The sequence below is a fragment of the Dicentrarchus labrax genome, unplaced genomic scaffold, assembly GCF_905237075.1.
Source record: "Dicentrarchus labrax unplaced genomic scaffold, dlabrax2021, whole genome shotgun sequence".
Taxonomy (NCBI): domain Eukaryota; kingdom Metazoa; phylum Chordata; class Actinopteri; family Moronidae; genus Dicentrarchus; species Dicentrarchus labrax.
In genome coordinates, this window is record NW_026136715.1 from 29,557,297 (window position 1) to 29,568,505 (window position 11,209).

At 38.9% G+C, this 11,209-nt stretch overlaps 1 long non-coding RNA gene across 2 annotated transcripts; it reads right to left on the reverse strand.

The window, feature by feature from the left end:
* Positions 1-9,196: 9,196 nt before the first annotated feature.
* Positions 9,197-11,033, reverse strand: LOC127377840 (uncharacterized). 2 transcript variants are annotated; one of them, XR_007887765.1, is made up of 4 exons: positions 10,980-11,033; positions 9,908-10,079; positions 9,601-9,663; positions 9,205-9,518 (listed from the first exon to the last, which is right to left on the reverse strand). It is a non-coding gene; the product is annotated as an uncharacterized LOC127377840 (long non-coding RNA). The 2 variants fall into 2 exon arrangements; XR_007887764.1 differs by lacking the exon at positions 10,980-11,033 and having other exon boundaries at positions 9,197-9,518; positions 9,908-10,164.
* Between the last annotated feature and the right edge of the window lie 176 nt (positions 11,034-11,209).

Consider the following 11,209-nt stretch of genomic DNA (forward strand, 5'->3'; position numbering starts at 1 on the left):
GCCAGATGTCGGCATTGGGTACTTTTCTTTCTTATGGCCCAACCATTGACAGTATAGGGCCCAGTATTTAATCAGAGGCAAAGAGACACTGACAGCAGTGATGGGGATACTGGTTTACTGTGGCTCAGTAAAAAGATTATTTGAATATGAGTTGTCTTTTTCGGCTCCAGAACCGCTCATTTAGAACCACTTTTGGCTTTTATAATTCGGCCAAATTTTGTAATGTTTTGACCTGTAATTGGTAAGTGTACACATATAGGCCTATGATTTCAATTGTTTAATGTATTATACTAAGCCTTATAATTTCAAGCTTTAAAGCTGCAGTAGGTAACTTTATTTAAACAAAAAACCTTTTGTCATATTTGCTGAAACTTTCACTATATCCTGACAGTAGTTCATGAAACAGATAATCTGTGAAAAAATCAGGTTCCTCTGGTTCCACCCATTGTTCCTAACGGCATTTGCAAGAATCCACTGTGCCTGAACAAAATAAAACCGATTAGATAATAGATAATAAACTGTGCAAAACAATGCTTATTTCCTTATTTATTTATTTATTTTTTGTAAAAGTTAAACTGATATAATTGTTACTCATGGACATATAAAATACGGACGCCACATCGCCACTTCCACCAACTGTACAAAAATGAAGCCAAAATATCCCAGATGAGGCTTTTGAGATCTTTTGCCACTCTGAGCCGTAGTCTGCGCAGTAGTGACTGGGGTTGGCGCCGCGGTATCAAAGTCCTGCCCACACCCAGCCAACTCAATCAAGGGTTCAGCTGTCAATCATGAGGTGAACCCCTTTTTTTTTTTATCTTCAAATAACTAATTAAAACCAAACTGAACAGAAAAATTAACACTTGAACATGCATTATTGTGATAAGAACTAGGCCTACCTAAAGTTACAGAAACCATCTTTTGGAAAAATGTATCTGACATTTATCTGGTCATAATGTTCTGCTTTTAATATCTTTTTTTATTATTTATTTCATTAATTTAACCTTTTAATTAGATCTTTAAAATGTTATTTAGTTTATTTTTTAAATCTTAAAATTTTCACTTTTTAAATTAGGCTATATATTTTTTTATTTGTTTCTTCTATGAATTAGTTTAATGTGAGACGGCCACTGTCATGAAAAGTGACATTATGAAGTTTAACTGTGAAAAGTGCAATTGAAATAGGAATGTCTATATAATGAAGTAAAGAATGACTTTCAATAAAACTCTTATTTGTTATTATGAAAAGCTCCACAAGAGGGCGGTCTGTGATAAAAAAAAAAGTGTTGCTGCAAAAAGCCATTACTGGTAGGTAGAGGTAAAAGAAAATAACAAAACAATCAAACACTTTGGGGCTGGTGAAGCACATTTTTATTCAAGATGTAATTTACTGAACCTACTCAGTAAATTGTTTGATAATTGTTCAAAGTGAAGTTGACAGACACATAATAATGAATAGATGAATGTAGAGATCTCTAAAGCCCAGTTCCAAGTTTTCCACATTAGTCATTGATAAGGTGTCCAGCTAACAATCAGGTCAGTATGAGTCACAGTGGAAAGAAAACCTGTCCTCATCACTAGGATCAGACTGTTAACACGGCCATCAGCAACCCCCCGCCCCCAAAGACTCTGTTCTGGTCTGCTAGTTTCCAAAGTATTTAAAAAGCATGGTGTGAAAAATGGTCAGTTTGAGTTGCCTCAGCAGCTGTCAGGTTGGATCAAACGGCAACATTCAAGTACTACAAGATTTTTATTATTAACATCATACTTTATGGAGCTATTATTGTAGCAAAACTGTTTACAAATATGTGTAGTTGTGTAACTGTATCTCAATCTGTGTATGCATAATCAGATCTGTGAATGTGTAAAATAATCTCTAAATGTGTGTTTAGAATCCTTGTGTGCGTAATCAGCTTTGTAAATGTGTAACAAATCTGTATTCAGATTTGCAAGTGTAAGGATATTTGTTCTTGTGTGGACAAATCTGTAAGTGTGTGGACAAATCTGTAAGCACAGTTACTTATTAATGGTTGAAAAGTCTAAGTACTTGATCAAAGAGCTGGAAATACAGACAAATCCTCGGTTACAATTCACGCAGGTCTCTCAATTGGCTGTGTGTTTACACATGACTTTTGCTACACTTCTACTATGGCAGATCTGTAAATGCGTGTGGAGAGATTTGTCTGTCTGCCTCAGTAGCCATGTCCACTTCTGTCTGACGAAAGCCCTGAGGTCATAAGTAACATACAGTAGTTTGGAAAATTGAAGCGGAGAGGAGTGAGAGGAAGGTCGGGCATCAGCGCCCACCTCTGAAGGCCTCAGTGGGGCTTATGGTGCGGTCAGCCCCCAGAGGGCCAGGAGCCAAACCCCGCAAGTAAACCATCTCGGCCTACCTGTCGTTAGACTGGTCTCCATCGGTCCCGGGTTGGCTGCATTCACACTGAGCTCAGCTAGCATTTTTTAACCTAATTCTAGACTCATTAGTTGTTTGATAAACAGTAAATTAAGTAATTTGTTCCCCATATGCTATTTTCCTATAGAAAGGTAGGTCAAACAATAAAGACAGTGCAGCAAAGTCTCTCTACCGACAATAAGCTCAACAAAATAGACAAACTAATATGTACATATACAGAGTGCAAAAGATGCTGGAATGAATATTTTTTGTGCAGGTACTATTATGTACATGAGGTAGGTGGATATGACAGTAGATACAGTATATACAATAGGCACAGCATGCAGAGATTGTTGCATAGATGTCTTTAGTAATGATACTTTGTGTTATAAACAGAAAACTGAATTTCAGCAATGAGAATAAATATATCGATCAGCCATTCCATTATAACTACAGACAGGTGAACACTGATTATCTGGTTATAATGGCACCTGTCAGTGGGTGGGATATTAGACAGCAAGTAAATATTTTGTCCTTAAAGTTGATGTGTTATTCTTAGTCAGCTAGCATTTTCCAACCTAATCCTAGACTCTTTTGTGGTTTGATAAACATTATGTTTGTGTTCCCCATATGCTATGTAGGTCAAACAACGAAGACAGCGCAGCAATGTCTCTCTACCACCGACTGGTGGTCTATAGACCGTACAGCTGCACACAGACAAATCTCTCCTCACGCACAGATCTCCTCATTTGCAGATCTGCCACGGCAGAAATGTAGCAAAAGTCACGTGTAAAAAGACAATTGAGAGTCACGCCTGATGTGTAACCAATGATTTGTCTGTTATTTCCAGCTCTTCGAGTAAATACTTAGACTTTTGTCAGATTTGTCTACACATTTACAGATTTGTCCACACGTGTTAGAATATCCTTACACTTGCAAATCTGAATACAGATTTGTAGATTTTTTACACATTTACAAATCTGATTACGCACACACAGATTCTAAACTCACATTTGCAGATTACTGTACACATTCACCAATCTCAGTACTTATTTACAGATTATTTTTCACATTCACAGATCTGATTACGCACACACAGATTGAGATACAGTTACACAACTCTCCACACATATTTGTATACTTGCCAAAATACAAACAGCAGTTTCTATACATTTACATATGATCATTTTATTTAGGTACTGACCACTGCAGACCGTGAACACCCGGCAAGAGCTGCAGTTTTGGAGATGCTCTGGCCCAGTCGTCTAGCCATCACAATTTAGCCCTTGTCAGAGTTGCTCAAATCCTCATGTTGACCATTTTTCCTGCTTATAACACATCAACTTTAAGTTGAAATGTCTATTTTGTTGAGCTTATTGTCCTGTTTACTTATGCTTATTCTGGGTATTTACATTGAGGGCAATGTGAATCAAATTCTGTGTATGTTTACACATACCTGGCCAATAAAAATAATTAATATTTTTGCATTCATGTTGCATGCTGGAGGGAGGTGGATGGAGGGCTGGAAATAGCTGGCGGTTTGACACCCCTGGGTTGGCTGTTGCCTTCAGGTGGAAAGCTTCATCTGTGTATTACCGGAGTTTAATAAATCTCCATGATCTTCGTAATCAAACTGGACAGAAAAGTGTGACAGTTACTTTGTCATAACCCACAGTGACGTCTCCTTCTTGCTGCCTGTCAGATGAATTTACACAACAGTAGTTAATGGGTGAATCACACATTTCCTGCATGAATCACTTCTTCTTTCTCAGCGATCTATGTTAATTTGAAAATTAGTTGAAAGTAACAGATGGAATTAGTTTTTATCCATCCATTTTCTATACTTATGTCCTGTTCAAGGTTGCATGGGGACTGGAGCCTATCCCAGCTTTGGGTGAAAAATTGGGTTTAAAGTTGAAAAACAGAAAAAAATAGTATGTAGCCCTTTAAAGCTACAGAAGGTAACTTTTATAAAAAATAAAATTTTTGCATATTTGCTGACACTTTCACTATATCCTAACAGTAGTACATCAGAAATCAGGTTCCTTTGGCTCCTCCTAGTGCTGCTAATGGTATTGCGAGAATCCACCGGGGCTAAATAAAAACAGTCAATCAGAGCCAAATTAAAGTTTGTAAGATATCAAATGAGTTTTTCTGTGAGCGTAATGATTGAATGATTAATTATTTCCTTAGAAGGTGACTCTCAGTGTCTCAGATAACATAAAATGTAATTCTAACTGATAATTTACTATATGGCTGCACATAACATAATGTTGCTAAAGCAAGATCAAACCAGCCTGATATGGAATTTTGTCTACTGACTTCACAGTTTAAAATAAATAAATGTGATTAGCCACCCCAACTGCCATTCCATTATCCTTACCTCTTCCACTCACATTCTTTTGTCTTTCAGCAGCTGTAGTGGGCTCCTTTTTAAAGCTAGAGTGAAGATACTGATATCATATGAAATTAGATGGGAACTTAACAGTGGAGTGAGGAATGGAGTAAATGAACCTGTTGCAAGCTCCCATGAACTTTTAAATTATTAACTTGTAATAACCCAAACTTAAGTCCGTCTTTTTAAAGGCAAATGTCGTCTTCAACTAGCACCATGACCTTCAAAATCAAGCTGACTAACAAAGAAGAATCCACGAAGACAAGCTGGCCATTGAAGTTAACCAGATCAGCATGTCTGTTCTTACTAACATGCTAAAGGAGCACCACAAGTTTATATCATCAGCCCTTTGCACTGAATTCAAGTCAGTGTTTGCGTTTCTCAAAACCGAATCAGATGTAGTACAATTCAATTCAATTCAATTGTGGTTCCTTTAGTCTCTAAAAGTAGAACAGGAGCCAGAGCCTTCAGCTACCAAGCTCCTCCTGTGGAACCAGCTTCCAGTTTTGGTTCGGGAGACAGACACCCTCTCCACATTTAAGAGTAGGCTTGAGACGTTCCTCTTTGATAAAGCTTATAGTTAGGGCTGGATCAGGTGAGTCCTGAACCATCCCTTAGCTATGCTGCTATAGGCCTAGACTATCGGGGGATTTCCCATAATGCACTGAGCTCCTCTCTTCCTCTCTCTCTCTTTCTACACACATTCATGTCCCATTAATGCATGTTACTAACTTCACTTCTTCCCCAGAGTTCTTGTGCTTTCTCGTCTCACAGTTTTCTTATGGATCCTGGTGGAGCCTCCTGCCATGGTCCTGCTTGATTCCCATAATATCACTGATATTTATTAGCCAGTGTCAAACACTGTGAGGTCCCTCTTGTAATCCTAGGAATTATTATTATTATTTATTCTGGAAGTGACTGCATATTTGGTGGCTGCAACATGCTCAAATGATCATGGAAATTTGCACAAAATTCAATCATTCGCCCACCCCAAGTATGCAATTGTCCCCATGTATGGGTGCCACCAAATGGCGGAGCCCCGCCCCCCCCGCCCGAATCAGACCCCAAGACCTCTTAGGCCGACATGTACGAAAACCGGTATGCATGTGTATCGTGATAAAAGAAGCAGAAAAGCCACTTGGACCCATACCTCAAACCCAACAGGAAGTCGGCCATTTTGGATTTTGTGGTCATTTCCTTTACATTGCATGCAGGAAATTTATCAGATGGACTCCACACTTGAACACAGCCATCTAAAGACATTCATGATTAAAAGTTGCCCAATTTACGCCATTCCGTCGAACAGTGTGGACGTGGCGTGGCGTCCCGTGGCATCCAATTTCGATCCTTCGATTGATAAGAGTCCCGCCCGAACACGTCTATGTGATAATATTCAGTAATAGTGAGAGTGCCACCTATTGGCAACAGGAAGTATAACGTTTTATACTTTCATGTTCTGCTCTTAGCATGATGATCAGATCCACCTGAAATTTACTTATGATATGTGATGAATGTGGTGAGTGGGCGTGTCTGTGGTGTGGCGTCAAATTTTGATGTACCGCCAGAACACACAGGTTTGCTATGACTTGAGTGTACATTGTCCATTCGGCTCCAAACTTCACTTGTCTGATGAGAGTCCCACCCTGAACTCATCTATGTGATAATATTCACTAATAGTGAGAGCGCCAGCTAGTGGTGGAATTTATTACACTTTAATGTGTTTCTCCCAGCAGAATGAACACATCTAGCTGAAATTTGGTCAGAAGACCCTTAGAATGTTGACAATGACATTTTACAAATTTTATGAATTTTTATTGAACTGTGTTGCCATAGCGACACACTGAGCATCACCTTGTTGTTTTAACATTTGATCGCATTTTGTGCGGACTAAACAGGCTCAACACCTCCTGAAACTTGGCACACACGTCCCATATGGCAGCATTTTACATTTCAAATGGAAGTTGCCTGTGGGTGTGTCAAAATGGCTCGATAGCGCCCCCTACAAACTTTCAAAAAACCAGCCTTGGTGTCCTGTTTAGGGGACATGAATGAAAATTGACAGGCATATAATGCATTGGACAGTACAATCAAAAAATGTTGCTGATTAAAAGTTGTGCTATTTGTGACTGTACGTTGAAGGGCGTGTTCGTGGCTTTCCGTTAAAGTTGGCCATTTTGAATTCTGTGGTCTCCTAGGGAATTTATCGGATTGACTTTGAATTCGATCACTGCAATCTAGACACGTTGGTGATCAAAAGTTAATCAAATATTTACTGTGCGTCGAACGGTGTGTCCGTGACGTGGCGCTGAATTTCTATGTTTCGCAGTGAAGAGTCTCACTATGAAAGTCCCCCCGTAGGTTGATGGCGAGGTCCCGTCCAATGCTGCTTGCAGCTTTGTTATTATTATTATTACTATTATTATTACTACAGTTGCTATTATTACTATAATCACTGCTCATTGTCCCCCATCGTTGTTGTTGTTACCGTCATCATCTTCTTCATGTTTATCATCATCATCACCATCAGTCACTACTATTAGTGTAGTATTAGTGTTGTTGCTGTGCACCTTTGTCTCTGTCTCTGTCCTTCTGTCGTTACCTCTGTTCCCTCTCTCTGTCTCTCTGTCTCTCACTCTCTCTTTCTCTCTGTCTCTCTCTCTCTCTCTCTCTCTCTCTCTCTCTCTCTCTCACCCCAACTGGTCAAGGCAGATGGCCACCCACCTAGAGCCGGGGTAAAAACGTCCTCTTCAATGGAAGTTTTTCCTTGCTGCCTTCGCCAAGGGCTTGCACATGGTGGGAACTGTTGGGTCTCTGTAAATAATTTTATAAGGAGTACGGTCTAGACCTGCTTTATTTATTTAAGTGTCCTGAGATAACTTCTGTTATGAATTGGCGTTATACAAATGAAATAGAATTGAATTGAATTGAATTCCTTTGACGCCAATTAGATGCTCAAGTCTCTGTGATAGGGTATGATGGTCAATGGTGTCAAATGCAGCACTAAGATCTAACAAAACAAGTACAGAGACAAGTCCATTGTTGGAAGCAATTAAAAGATTGTTATTAACTTAACTAGAGCTGTCTCTGTGCTGTGATGAACTATAAATGCTGACTGAAAATCCTCCAATAAGCTGTTGTGTCACACAATTGTTTGGCGACTACTTTCTGCTAAATTTTAGAGAGGAAGGGAAGGTTAGAAATAGGTCTATAGTTGGCTAAAACCCCTGGGTCAAGAGTGGGCTTTTTAAGAAGGGGTTTAATTACAGGCCACAGTGACTGACTATGGCAAGCAAATTGCAAGTTTGGAGACCAACGCCAACTTAGCCGAGGAGCGCTTCCAGGCCCTCAAGACATTGCGCTCTAAATAATGCAAGAGGTCTTGGCTGCATACCTCCACTGTGAGGTTGCTACCGCCGAAGGCTCCACTCTCAAGCCACCTCAACTGTCAGGACAGGAAATGCACGGGATACATTTCAAAATAAAATCGCGAATGCACATCCGGTTGAATCGCTTTCCTCACAAATGCATTAATTAGTAAACAATATTACGTAAAATCTATCAATTCCTTGTCTATAGTATATATCGTTTTTATTTATATAGTAAACTTTTGTTTTGTCATTTTTGTTCTGTGTTTTCCTTTTATGTTGCACATAAGCCCCAACGTGGGCATTTTGATTTATTCTGTACAAATCTAGGACCAAAAGCCATCCATAACCTGTATTAATTCAAAGAAAAAAATAAAGCTTTTGATTTGGACAATTGAAGCATTAGCCTTTGTCTTTTTCAAAACACTTCTCTTTAATGATTGCCATATATGTAGACTAATATACACTGCGCTGCATAACTTTACAACTTAGTCATTATGAAAAACAAACGGTGGGTGATATGACTCGGGGCTCAATTGTCTTTGTAGCCTACTATAAAGCTGAGGATCTTGAAAAGAGAAGGTCAAATAGTTGATCAATGAAAACAATGCAGGGCAGGAATAACATTGGTCAGTGCACAAATTTTCTTTTAAGTTATTACTCATATTCATAAGCCAACATCTCATAAGATGTCAAAGGCCTATACATTTTATTGTGTACTATACAGTATATACAATACTTCGCTGCCTTTTCATTATCATTTAACTTTGACTTTATTGCACTGCTCTTTTTCTATATATTTTTTCAATTTGTTTTTCTGTTGTATTATTCTGTATTTTTATTCTTAACCACCATACATTTCATTTTTGGTTCTATATCTATGCTAATTATGTTCTTGTGCTGCTGGAACACCTAAGTACCAATAGATACAACCCTAACTCTTGATATCTACAGTATAATCCCAGTGAATTATTAAGTGATCAATGGGAAAAACATAAAAAACACACCAAGTCACAACATGATCAAATGTTCTGTAGCCCTTTATTCTCAAACACAAACTCACTCATCTGTGTGACATTCACAATAGGCCAAATTATTTTCTTTTGTCCATTATTTCCTCACAGAATTTCCACGTCCTCAGTGTGTAAAATGTGAATTTGAAGGGCTCCAGGACTGATTCCTTTTCATGGTCATCTACTTGATCTTTCCACACCCTCCCATACTGCAGAGCAGCCTCAGCCTGGTTCTCCTCCCCGATGTACAGAATATCAGGCAGGTCCACTTTGGCAGAGAACAGTTGTTTTTTGGCCTCAACCCACTCTGCTACATGTCTGCAATCGCAAAGAACGCGATCTTCAACCGAGTCCTATGGAAAAGACAGAAAGATGTCTGTACCATAGCTGCTGCACCAACAGTATCTGACCAATAGATACTGTGAAAAAGCTTACCCCTTCCACTGGTGTGTCCACGTCGGCAGGTCTGACTGAGACCTCAGCCTACTGCTCTTCTTCCTGAAAATATATAGATAAGCAAAATGATTAGTTGTATTATTCATATTCCATGTCTCTCCTTCTAATAACGGTTTTCTCACAAATAGGACAATGATAATGTCCCCCATTCCTGCAGTTCAACTTGCAGCGGTAGATCTTATTAACTAAGAGTAAGTCCATGTTTATATTAGACAATGACAAACAAGTCACATGAACACACACATGTGCACATGTGTATCTTTAATCTAAAATGCAATGGTATTACCTTCAAATGCAATGGCATTTTTCATGTGGACCTCCAAATGCCGCTGAAGTCTGGCTGGTTGGCTTGGTTTAAACATGCCTTTGGGACAAAGGGGGCAGTGGAACTGACTGCAGCATGTTGTGCAGCGTTCCACTGCAGGCTTTCCACCACATGGAATGATTGAATGATGCATCTAAAATGGATATAAAATGCATCATGTTTGAATTATAGTACATGAACTTCAATTCAAATTAATGTATACAGCATGCAAACTTAGATTGTCTTTGCTTACAGGTAAAATGACCACTTGCACCAGGTAGTGTAAATGAAGCCTTACTTATGTAGAAGAAGTAATAATGACTACGAAAATACTGCACTACAGGTTAAAGTCCGGCATTCAAAAACATACTTAAGTGAAAGTGGCTAAAACAAGACACTGAAGTAATTTAGTATGTTATGTTAGAAGCAAAATATACTCAAGTATCAAAAATAAAAGTACTGATGGTGCAGAAGCATGCTATTTCTCAGTAATTTCAGTTACTATTCGTTTTGTTTATATACTGTAGTATCCAACAGAGGTGGAAAAAAAAAATGTGCCATGTAGTCCTGCCACATTTTGATTCCACTTGTGCACTTAAACAGGTGATATCACTAATTAGCTAGTCGACCTCTGGGAAAACATCATAGTGTGTTGCATCGTGTTGGTAGCTTGGCTGTCTCACATATCCCGTTTGTTAGTTCAGAAAGACACGTTCTCAACTTTGCGACGATGCCCAGCTAATGCAAGGAGAGTTTACAAAAATGTTTTATAATGTTACATACAAACAAATGTGAACAGTTACTTTACGTTATGCACTAAAAGGTTAATAATCCCTGAGAACTTAAGGTGTCGATGCTAACCGCCATTGGTGAAAGTTAACTTTGACGTTATCTAACTTAGCTTCAAAACGACAACCCAAACAAACATGTAACATTCGGTAATTTGCATCATTAATGACTTCTATAACGTTACTATTTTACGGCACCTATATTGACGAAGAACACAAGAAACCATGCATTTACTTTCTGTGGATAAGCAAAATCAGCAACTCACCGCTACTCGGGACATATGCTGACTCGCTGGTCTCCCTCGAATTAAAAGGCAGGTGAAATCGACATTTACATGTCCTCACTCCCCCCCAAAAAAAAAAAAAAGGCCGCGCTTCCTGACAGTGGAGGTGTTCTGACAGTGGAGCCTGCACCGGAAGCAACCTAACAGTGGAGGCCTGCAGCAAGGTGCATCTCAAATAACGATGGAACAATGGAAAAACTGACATGACCATT